At 36.9% G+C, this 12,904-nt stretch overlaps 1 non-coding gene across 1 annotated transcript; it reads left to right on the forward strand.

Annotated features, from left to right (window-relative positions):
* The first annotated feature begins 5,300 nt into the window (after positions 1 to 5,300).
* LOC113599734 (U6 spliceosomal RNA) lies at positions 5,301 to 5,407 on the forward strand. The gene has a single exon (XR_003420634.1). It is a non-coding gene; the product is annotated as a U6 spliceosomal RNA (small nuclear RNA).
* The last annotated feature ends 7,497 nt before the right edge of the window (positions 5,408 to 12,904 follow it).

Raw genomic sequence — 12,904 nt, forward strand, 5'->3', positions numbered from 1 at the left:
TCATGTTTTATAGTTGTCTCATCTCACTGGTCAAAATCAAGCACAGTTCACATAAGAACTTCCTCTTTTGCATATGCAATTCCACTCTCTTATATTTTATTTGTCATTAATCATCTTATACCTATTGGTTTCTTTATTCACATCACAGATTTTATTCCGTACAAATACCATGAGAATCTAGGCTAAATAGTCATATGTTAGGTATAAAGACCTTAATTTCAAATATTGAACTTTGCAGACCCAGATCTCCATCATATTCTTTTAATAGATTCCAATTGTCTATTGAAATAGTCCATCTTTTTATTCATTTTGCCTTTATTTTCCTTTGTTTTTGAACATATAAACCATGGTTATTTTGAACTCCTTACTAACTACATTCCGTACTTATATCACATCTAGGTCCATTTTTTCTGTTTTATCTCGTAATTATTTGTCACTTTACCCACTTATTTGCAGGCCTAAAACTTTTTATTAAATGCTGGATATTATAAATGATATATCATAGGTGCTTTGCAGTATGTTATCTTCTAAAGGACATTAATTTTTTATCTGGCAGATAATCATATCACTAGAGGGTCACCCTCATCCTGCCACATTTAGTCTGAGTCAGGGGTGGGTCTATTTCACTTTGCCCTTTTTCCTAGAGTCCAGCCCTTACTTCTAGCATACTCCTAGCATTCCCCTAACTTCTAGGATGTGGTATTTCAATGACAACAACAAGCCTAGGGAGTTCACTTAGCTGGACCCAAACATTAATGTCTCCACAGAGTTGTGAAACCTCTAAAATTCCCAATTATATTTCAGGCTCCCTTTATTTTTTCTCTGTCCCATCTCTTGAAATCTCATTCTGTCATGCTCCACTTTATGAGTCAGCCAAAGACACAGTGTGAACTTTTGTGTAGATTTTTGAAGGTCCTCTGTAGCTTCTTCTGTCTGATATCCTACCCTTCAAATCGCAGTCACCATGGTAACTCCAAACACCAGTCTGTTTCCTCTGATAGCAAAAATACTGTTTTCTGCTTGGGCTCTATTCCCCCAAACAGTGGTCTGGAAATTCCATTCAGGGAGAAATCAGGGTGAATGCAGGATGTAGCTCATGTGTTTCCTTTTGTTCACAGACATTGCTTGCTGCCCATTTCCTGCAAGTAATTGTTTTATATTCTTCTCCATACTGGTACACACTTTAGTGGGAGGGGAAGTCTGATACAAGCTAATTAATCATGGCCGAAATTTAAAGTCAGGCATAAAGTTCTTAAATACAGGCATAAAGTTCTTAAATACAGTTCATGATTCATTTCTTTGTTCTATATGCCCTTCTCTCCTCTCTTTCCATACCTGCAGAAGGAAGTTTGGAAGCTTGAGGAAATTGCTTCAGATTGAGCAGTTTGGACTCCCACTGACAGATGTTGGCTGCTCATATTGACATATCCTATTGAAGGCTAATGAAATCTTAATGAAATATTAGTTCATTAGTACAAGTGGCTTGGAACAAAGTGGTTTTCAGTTTGGGGGCTGCACAGAAGATCACCAGGGCAGGGAGTTGTTTTAAAACTCTAGGTGTTCTAGCCACACACGAAACCCATTACATTTAGAGACCCTGGAAACGGACCCAAGAAAGAAGTTGTTTTCAAATCTCTACAGATAATGCCAATAGCAGCCAAGGCTGAGAATCATGGACTTAAATTCTTGGCTGAAGCTCTCTTATGTAAAAATAAAACATCACTGAGATGATCCCTGAGCATCCTTGCCATGCAAGTCTGTCCTTCATCTCCATAATCCTGCATGAGAGCATTTCCTTCACCAGTGTTCTCCTTTCACTGCTCACGAAACAACGAGGAAAATCCAGTGAGGTCATTTTTGCCTTAGCTTTGTGACTTTGGTGAATACAAATGTTCTCCAAAGTTTACATGGCTTCATAAGATGTTTACCATGTCTGCTCACCTAGTCATTTGTCAGAGGAGAAGGAAAAACAGCTATAATCTGTCCAAAGAAAAGTGTAAGTCGAACATGAAAGATATTACAAAAATAAATGTTTTAGAAGTGGGATGAGCCTTTTTGTAAACACAAGAAAGCACCTGCTTATTGACACCATGCTACTGTGGAAATTATGTGCAAGTGTTTGCATAATTACAGATCTATATTCCATATATGTAAAGCAAAACTATTTGCATGAGTCATTTGCGGAAGACTTGGAAGCCTCTTGCCTGAGTCCTGACAGTGCTCAGTGCTCTCTCTCTTTCCCAGAGCAGATGTGTAATGAGAAATGCCATGATTGGCCAAATGGGCTTTTATAGGGAGGCTCTGGGAAGAAGAAAACTTGGAGCCAGGCCCATCCCCATAGCACGATCACCTGCTGTGGGCCATTCAGTTCATGCCAGCCATTTTTATCCACAGCTTTTTCTACCTCACAGGTGTGTCATAAAAGAACTACATAATGTGTAAGACACTCCATGGTGCTGTGAAGCAAGTAACCAAATAAATATAGGATGTTTACCTTGCCAAAAAACAGCATCTCAGCATCCAACGGGAAGATGCCAAGCCACCTGCTAAGGTCAAATGGTTTGTGACGTGAAGCAAACTGCCTCTGCTCAATACAAATGGTGTAACATCCTTGCCCCCCCATCCAAAATCTTCAGTGTGATCCATTTATATTCTTCTTAAATGTATCTGTATATTTAGGCCTTTTCATCCTTATTCATACCTTTGCCCCACCAGCAAGATCTTTTGCCTTTTTCTGTCCTGTCTCTCCTCCTCCTTCAATCCCAGCTTCCACCATTGAAATATAACCTGTCATTCAAGCTCCAATTTAATTAATAACAGCTACCATTGTTTACCATTTACTATGTACCTGGAACTAAGCTGAATGCTTTACATATTTCATTTTACTGAATTCTTCCAACACATCTACAAAGTTACTTTCATTAAGCCAGTGTAACAAATGACAACCAAAACCCAGAGATAAAATAACTTGCTCAAGATCACAAAGCCAGAATTCAAACCCAGGCCTGTCTTGATCTAAAGCTGATATTATTACACACTATATTGCAGTCATCCTTACCAACTTCCCATACAAACTTTCTTGATGACTCCACAATACAGCAATTTCTCCCAACCTAAACCTAGCTCCCCTCCAGAACATATTTTGACATGCCTTGATTACTGTTTCGTTTATATTGCTATTTGAATTTAGATGAGTATATTTAGTTTCCTTTCCTAAGTATATTATAAGCCTATTAAAGCCCCAGAACTGTTCAAATGCTAAACTAATGCACCTACATTCTCCAGACACATACAGACATTGGTCTTACTCTACAGTCTTGAGTATAATTTTTTGTTACCCTTTTATCACCTAGCATATTTTTATGTACAGTAATCTAACCCCACCAATAATTTGCTCTCATTTGTTAAAAGTCCAAATATGAGGGGTTAAATGAAAAGCATGAGGTTGAGAGGGCCAGTAAAGGTGTGACCAGAGATGAACATACCTACTTCCAAGGCATTATGTTATGATTTCTAAGTTGATAAGAATCATCAGAACTTAAAAAAAAAAAGAACTTAACAAAAGCATTCCTTTTTTGTAATTTAAGGTATGTTTGCCAAAATATACTGACATTATACTGTATTCTAAATATGTATGAGTCATAATATTTCCCAATCAGCTATTAATAGTTACTAGTGTCTTCTTTGTTCAGAATGCTTTTCAATATGCCATAGCACAAAGGTAGAATCAAGCATAAGATAAATTAGCATAGTATTTTACATTTTAGGAATAATGAACACTAGGTCTATCTATGCAAACCGATTTGATGGATCAAGAAAAATGCTTAGAAAATTCAGAAGGCAAAGCACTCTAGCCAAACAGAAAACTGAGGGTAAACTTTTAGAGCTTGAATGAAATAGATAATACTTTAAGAGGAAAGAGCAAATTATATAAATGAGTACTTATTGAGGAAATGAAATAAAACCTGTTATGAGTGATAAAAATAATTGGCACCCAGGAGATACCCCACAGGGACTTCCTGTACCAACCACAGTATAGTTGTTTTCTTCAAATGAAGGAGGGGTAAAGGTTACATGTTGTGTCTTCCAGATGAGTATAAAGTTACTCCAATGCTCATTTTCCTAATTCCAAAATTCTTGAGTAAGAGTGCTTTTGTTTTTACTGGGAACACAAAATGGAATACCAAGGGAACTAAATTAAAGTAGAGAGGTATGCATCTCAGGAAGAAATGCATTTGCTCAGACTCACCTGTGAACAAGCCTTGAGGACCCCTCAGTAGCATACCCTGTTTGGGGTATAAGAATATGAAACCACTTCATGATTCAGAAGTCAGGAATGTGAAATTTACCTTCCTTTTGGCCACAGTCTCAGTGTGTGGGAGTGTCAAGTGTATTCTTCTCTTATTTATGAGTTTGTCTCTTGTATAGACTGGGATAATACCCATTTGCTTTCCCTCAAAAATCTCAGGGGTGACTCATGGCTCTTCTATTCAGCCAGTATGCTAAGATACTGTGAGTAATAAATATTTTTTTTTAAGCCTGCAGAAACTTCCGTCTGTATTTACTTAGAATCTCATTCGACTTTTCCTATTTATCAACAGCTGTGAAACTTTCAAGAATTGTTACTGCAAGTTCTCACCATTTCCTGGAGTCCCTATAGCTATAGATTTTCTAGCCATATGATCTTAAAGAGTCAACTTATTTTTGTGAAAGCAGCTTCAGATACGGTGTCAAATGACCCGTGTTCATATTTCAGCTCTGCCTTTTGACCTTGATTAAACCAAGCACCTCCCTAAGCCTCAGCACCTTTCTCTATGCAAAGGGGAAATAATACCTGCCTGTACTTACCCACAGAATTGTGGTGAGGCTCAATTTGAGAAGTATCCAAAAATGCTGCATAAATCACATCTCTATAGCAGGATTGTTCATGCTATTTTAAGTGTCTTTTAGCTCCATCATTTCTATCAAACAGCAATTACATGCAGTTAAGGTTTTATTTCCTTCCAGTCTTTTTTCTACAGTGTATGTGTTTGTGTATCTGTGTAGATTTACTTTTTTAAATGTAGGCAATATTTTATTATGATGTAATTGTGTATTATCATATTTACATATATTATGATATATGTATGTATATATCCCTAAGTTAATAAAAGTTCTTCCAAAACATGGTTAATAACAGCTTGATATGTCTATCATATATAATATATATAATGAAGTATGATGGAGACATGCATTTTCATGTTATTAAAAATTATTTCTAAACATGGTTAATAATGGATGCATTAAAAATATGTTGGGTAGTGCTCGTTTCAGCAGCACATATACTAAAATTGGAATGATACAGAGAAGATTAGCATGGCCTCTGCACAAGAATGACACACAAACGCATGAAGCATTCCATATTTTTGCACAGGTAGAAAGACAAACACCATATGATTTCACTCACATGTGGAATTTAATAAACAAAGCAACAGAGCAAAGGAAAAAAAAGAGAGAGAAAGGCAAACCAAGAAACACTCTTAACTATAGAGAACAAACTGATGGTTGCCAGAAGGGAGGTGTGTGGGGGGATGGGTTAATAAATAGGTGATGGGGATAAGGAGGGCACTTGTGATGAGCCTCAGATGTTGTATGGAAGTGTTAAATCACTAAATTGTACACCTGAAGTTAATATCACACTGTGAACTAACCAACTGGAATTTAAATAAAAGCTTTTTAAAAATATGGTGGGTAATAATACTACCATAGGAGTGAACCATAATTTGTGGGATCACTCTCCACCTTTAACTCATTAAAAATACACATTTACAGGTTCTTTTGTTTTTGCTTGTTTTGCTATGTTGTTGTTGTTGATGTCACTGAGTTTAGTTGCTATTATAACCAAGATTGTAGTAAACATCTTTGTACGACAATCTTTTTATGGACCCCTAATTCAATAGAGGACATTTCTAGAACTGAAATCACTGAATCAAGTGTATGGATTCTTCTAAGGTCTTTGGCTAGCCCTTGCTAACATATGGTCAGATTCTGTTCCTGAAGTATTGTACTGTTTAGACAATGTAAGAGATAACTTTTATGGTAGCTTCATCATGATTACCTATTTTAATCATTACCAATTTCATAGGCAAAAAAAAAGTAACTTTCCATTATCTATGTTTATATGATCACTAGTGAAGTTGAAAATCTGTCATGTTTATTGATTTTAATTATTTCTGCCACAAATGTCTTGTATCAGTTCTAGCAGACTTTTGGTGGAGTCTATCGGATTTTCAATGTATAATATCATGTCATCTGCAAAATGCCACAAATGTCTTATGTTTGCTCCATTTTCAGTATTTTCCTTATTGACTTTTACACCTTATTGACACCTTAAGAAATTAATTACACAGTCATCCTAACTCATAAAATTTTCCAAATTTGTCAACTGCATTTTAATATTGCCTATGATTTTTGACATTGTAAGTTTTTTTTAAGTTTTTTTTCTTCCAGTCTTATTGAGACATAATTGACACATGGCATTGTGTAAGTTTCATATAAGGTGTCCAACATGTTGGTTTCATACATTTATATATTGCAAAATGATAACCAACATAGCATTAGCTAATACCTCCATTTCTTTTTTGTGGTAATTTTTCAAGTTTTTAAAAATCATATTTACCAGGCAGTTTATTCCATTGCTTCCTTTTTTGATATTTTTGTGAGTTAAGTAGAGGGAATCCCTACTGCATCCATACAGTAATTCATCATTTTAATAAAAACCAGCCCCTAAGTTCAAAGACCTAGCAATCTAGAGTAAAGTTAGGGTGTGATGGTACTGATTATTGCTGCTCTACCAGGAGTCAATTTGAAAGCACCTGCAAGGAGATTATTAACTATTTCTGGTGCAGGAGGAATTAGCACCAACTCAGACACAGCCCTGTTTATAAGCCACTCAGATACATACTGTGCCAAGGAGTTTGGCTGATGGTGAGCACCCAGAAATTCTGACACTTGGAAAGCAGAAGGTCTGTGCTAGTACATCTGTTAAGTCAGAGGGGTCCAGGCTGAGGCTCAGGCTCAGGGAGACCATGGGGAACAGGGAATAGACAACACCAAAATCAGTTCTGCTAGGGAAGAGGGGTTTGGAAATGTCTGAGATGCGTAAGCTATAATTAACAAGGTGACTCTAAAAAGAACTGGACTTCCCTCCCAGTTCTAAGTTTCTGTCTCATCATTCTCTGACTCTATTTGCCTCTTGTGCTGAGTTAAGGGCAAACTTCTTGCTTGCCTTATATTTAAATTTGACACTTCTGTGTTTAGAAAGGCCCATGAGGAGGCACACTTGCCTCCTTAGCAGCATGAATAGTAACCACAGTTAATACAGTTAATAAGAATTAACATTATTTAGGCTCTTCCAATGGTCCAGACCTTGTTCTGAGCCCTTTCTATTCATGGAACCCTTCAAAACACTTTTAACTGGTAGGAACACAATTTCCTCCATTTTATAGAGGCAAGAGACTGTAGATGACTTATCCAGGGTCACACAGCCCGCAAGAAGATGAGCCAGGATTTGAAACCAGACACCTGGTATCAGAGTTGGCAACTTTATTATATTCTATGATATTCTGTATTTACTAATACAAATTTTGGTAATAAGTATTTTGATTCCTATATGTGAAAAGATGTATGCAAATATATCTATACATTTGGAAAGATCTATGTATGTTATATCACTGGATTTCTGCTTTTATTTATTAGGGTCAATGACAGGGGAGGATTAGGAATTAATTAAAGAATTACTGGTTTATCTAGGCCTCTGGCTTTCCCACCTTCTGATACTTCTACCAGAAAACAATAGAACAAAGGAATAACACATTTTAGACAAAAATGACTATTTTCCCAAAGTTTGATGTTTATTAGTTCTGCTGGGGATTGACTTCTAAGGGAAACCAGACTCAATATAATGATCAAAGTAAGATCAAGTTTATATACCCACCTATTATATTCCTAGTACCTCTGGTGCTTCCATGGGTACCAGCTTAGTGCAGGACAGTGGAGTGTAGAGTGTGTGGAGGCAAATCCCCAATAACAACACAATTTCGGCAGTCTCTGAATAAGCCTTGCCAACATAGCTGACAGACTCTTGTCCCTTTTGTCCCTTTCTTGCCACCTCGATATCCATGCAGACACAGGGGTCTCTCATGGCTGCAGTTTCAGAATTACTTATGGCCAAATACTGCTTGATGTCTCAGATGGCAACAAGGAGAGGCTGTACTACTGTCACCAATTTTCTCTCTTGTCTCGTTCCCTCCACTCCATCTCCCCACAGCCTTGCTAGACTAATAGTTTCCGTACAAATTTAGTCACATTCCTCTCCTTAAAAATCCTTCCATGGATTCCCACCACCAACAGGTTAAAATCTCACCTCCCTAACATGGTGTCCAAGCCCTTTGACAATATGGCCCTTCTCCTATCTCCAATTTAGTCTATGAGCTCCTTACAGGAAAGTAACCCTGCTCTCCACCCTTGTGAATGGCACTTAATAAATATTTAATGGATGAATGGATGGGTGGCTCAATAAAAGAATGGATGAATAGTGTCTTTCACATGGTGATCATTTCTTTTATTTATATTGTTTATATTGTTAGCAAAGAACTCCAAAATATATTATCTCAATTAGACATGACAACAAATTCCTGAAATGGGTAATACTGACAATTTACCCATAAGGAACAGGTTCAGTAAGGCTAAGAGACTTGTCAGACATCACATTTGCGTCACACCAAACCTTATAGCCTTTCTAATATGCCACAATTCTTTCCCATAATGCATGAAGTGATCTAAATGTAGTTATTTAATGATGCAGAGATTTATAGAGTTTTACAGCTGGGAGACTCCCCTAGTCAACTCTTTTTATTGGAAACATGAAAAACTCAGATCCAGAGATATGAATTGCTTAAATTTGTACCACTCATTAGCAAGAGACTAGAAAATAGCTTCCTGGATCCTATTTCTAACTTTCTACATCCTTAAATCCATCCCCTGCCAGTCTCTGTGCAACTGTACAACTCTAACCTTTCTGTGCCTCAGTTTCTTATACTGATAAATCAGAATAATAGTAGCACCTGCTGCACAGAATCGTTGTGAGGATATAAAAGGGATAATACAAGGGAAATTCTTCAAAATTAAGTGCTTTAAAAATATTATCTATTAATCACCATCATTTCACGTGGATGGGTTTTTCCCTTTCATAAATCAGTAACATTGAAGTGCTACCGTCGTGATAGTGGTCACACTCAAATAATAAAAGCTGAAAGGCAGAGAAGCAATATGATGCATGTTCAAATGCAAATAGTAAGTTATAGGACTGGAAGATACTATGAGTGAATGATAGAAAACCCTAACTCAAGGTCACAGGCAAACAAACTGTTAGGCTTTTTTTTTTCCTTGAAACTTCCCACTTTCTGAGGGGAGGTAAATTATTTTGAATTGCAATGCATGGTTGAAAAATAATAAAGTAAGAAGCAACCATTTTTCATTACTTATTTCCTCCCCATAAAATAGTTGTATTCTTCTGTCTGCTAACTGAAATAGATATATGCCCAAAGATACACATAAAACATAACTAGCAGTGAATACACTGCCTTACCTACTGAAGAACCATTCAACTATAATCATTGCCTCTCCTACTGAGTTCCAGCCAGCTGGTTTTCTCTGTAGGAAAGGATTTTCCATACTTCTCATTAATCAACCCCATGAATTGCATTTACTCATTGATACCTTGCCGTCCTAGCTTTCAGTAGTAGTGAGATTAGGTAGGGCTGTGCTGTAGTAACAAACAAAATTGCATTAGCTTACAAAATCAGAGTTCCATTTCTCACTCATGGCTCATGTCATAGTGGACTGACTGTAGCTCATTGTAGGACTCACCTGACATAGTCATCCCTGGAACATTGTGGGCATCACAGCAGAGAAAAGGAGTTTGGCAAAGTGTGAACCTGCTCTCAAAGCTTCTCCCTGAGTGTAACACACGTCACTTCCATTCATCTTCATTGGCCAAAGCAAGTCACATGGCCAAGTCAGTCTTCAGTAGGGTGATGAAGTAGATATTCATCAACAGCAATATAATCTATCACGTATTCCTACTGTAATCTTTATTCTTGTTTTTTCCCCTCCTGAGTTACAGCAGATTCTAGTTTTCCAAGGTTAATGTAAATTGTCTGTATCATTCTTCCTGCTTATTTCTGTGTGACTCCTGATTAGTTTTGTGAAACTGGATACTGAACACAGTGTTACTATCCTAAAAAAGATACACATCACAAAAAAAACTAAAGGGTTGGTTTGTTTGTTTGTTTATTTATTTATTTATTGTTTATTTACCAAAGTTAGGTTACCAGATGACTACATGAACTCATTCTAACATAAATTCCCATGAGTTTCTATATTGTTTCTCCAACTCTCTATTACACCTGTAAATGTAACTTCTAATTTTCTAAGTCTTTTCCCCCACAGGGCCTGGAACTTACAATAATTACACACATTGTGTTTTCATAAATACTTGCTAATAAAATGATTAAAATAAACTGACAGCACCTCCTAGAATAAAAATAATAACTTTCAATCTTAGATCTATCACCAAACTGTTCTGCAATGTGAAAAAGGACAGGTCTACGTCTTTAGATTTAGAAAATGATGATGTCACTCTTAATGGTATTGGTGAGATTGAAGAATGTTCATTATCTAATGACTGTAATGGGCTCTGAAAGCATCCTGCAATTCGTGTGCCTTATAATGCCAAGTCACCAGAATCCAAGAGAAGGGTAAAATTATTTTGGAAGTCATTCTCTCCATGAGTCAGGGAAAACCAACTTTTGCATAATTTACCTTACATGTAATTTCCAAAATTACATTAACCAATTTGAGTTTGTAGAGTATTTTTCCCCAAATTACCTACACTCACCTCAAATCACCAGAACCAGAAGTGAGGTAAAACAAGTTACTCTCTTCTGGGCGGCTTCATAAAATTCATTGCTTTGCCAAAATCCATCAATATCAGTGTTCCTCAACTTAAGGAGTCTTCTTAGATATTTCTTTTTCTAATCACCCACACACAATTTCAATACCACAGATATACTGTATGCCTGATTATTTATTGTATGTATATCTGTGCTTTTTTCATTTAAAAAGTAAGAACTGGGGTGCCTGCATGGCTCAGTCAGTTGAGCTTTGACTTCAGCTCAGGTCATGATCTCACAGTCCATGAGTTCAAGCCCCACGTCAAGCTCTGTGAGGACAGCTCAGAGCCTGGAGTCTGCTTCAGAATCTGTGTTTCCCTCCCTCTCTGCCCCTCCCCCCTTTGTACTCTGTGTCTCTCTCAAAAATAAAAAATAAAATAAAATAATAAAATAAAATAAAATAAAATAAAATAAACAAATTTTTTAGGGGCACTGGGTGGCTCAGTCAGTTAAGTGTCCAAACTCTTGATTTCAGCTCAGGTCATGATCTCATGGTTCATGGGATCAAGCCCCATGTCAGGCTCTGTGCTAACAGCATGGAGCTTGCTTGGGATTCTCTCTCTCTCCTCTCTCTCTGCCCTCCCCCTGCTCAAATAAATCAATAAACATTTCCAAAAACTTTTTTTTAAGTAAGAACTATTTTTTTCCTCCCTTTGGAGTAACACTGCCTCTTTGAGAACACATGATATTTAGGAAAGATGCTTTCCTCTGCCATGTACTTCCACCTTTTTTACACTTACATCAGAATGTTCTGCTCTTCTTTCTCGACCATGCCCTTTTGCTTTTTCTCACCTCAGGATCTTTGCTCATGAGATACCTTCTTTCTGGAATAATCTCATTTCTGTTGAGTCCAACCATTTTTCAAAAATCACATCAAGCTCTACTCCCTCCAAGTAGAAGTTTTTCTAAATACTAAATTTCTAAATACTAAATACCTTTCCTCTAGAACACTTACCTTTAACAGAAGATATTTTCTCTACATAATATCTCAGTCTACTTTAAATTAATATTATTTAAATACATGAACTTCTCACTAAATTGTAAGCCGACAGATGGCAAGGACTACTAGTCTTTGGATCTCCCATTTTTTCAGAAAGAGTGCTCAATAAATATTTGTCATATTGAGTTTATTAATTTATGACTCAATTATTTCCAGCTAGCACTTCATATTAAAAATAGACTTCAGCTGCGAGCTCACGTTGTTATTTAGATGGGTATATAGACATAGATGCATACACACACAGGTGCCACCTAGCTGGGAAAATGGGATATTCCTTCCACTCTTCATCCTCTGCACATCAAACTTTGGTTCCTCCCTGGAAAGTTCCCTGGATCTATCAACGGCACCATTATTCTTCATATTGTACAGGCTCAAAATTTCAGAGGCACTTTAATGCCTCCCTTTCCTTCATTCTCCATACCTAAGTGGTTGCTCAAACTTGTTGGTTCTTCATTTTTCATGAATCCTTGATTTTTTGCTTTTCTCCACTCCAGCACCTTATTTTAAATCTGTGACATCTCACTTACAGTCAACTCCTCCATCTACAGTTCTCCTCTTTCCACATTGCTAATCATAACTATTCTTCAGTCCATCTTACTCAGGATTATCTTCCTGAAACATAGACCATGATCTTATTCTCTGTTGCTCAGCTGCTTAAGAAACTGCAGACAATTCAGAATAAATCCAATCAACTCAACAGGAATGCTACGGACTGAGTTGTGTCCTGCCAAAATGCATTTGTTAAAGTCCTAACCCCTGTTGTAATGTTATTTGGAAACGCAGCCTTTGTGAGGTAATTAGGTTCATATGAGACCATAAGGATGGGTCCCTTGTGATGAGATTAGTGCCCTTGTAAGTAAAGTGCTCTTGCTGTCTCTCTTTCTCTGCTATGTGAGGATACTGTAAAAAG

This window comes from Acinonyx jubatus, chromosome C1 (assembly GCF_027475565.1).
Source record: "Acinonyx jubatus isolate Ajub_Pintada_27869175 chromosome C1, VMU_Ajub_asm_v1.0, whole genome shotgun sequence".
In the NCBI taxonomy this organism is placed as follows: domain Eukaryota; kingdom Metazoa; phylum Chordata; class Mammalia; order Carnivora; family Felidae; genus Acinonyx; species Acinonyx jubatus.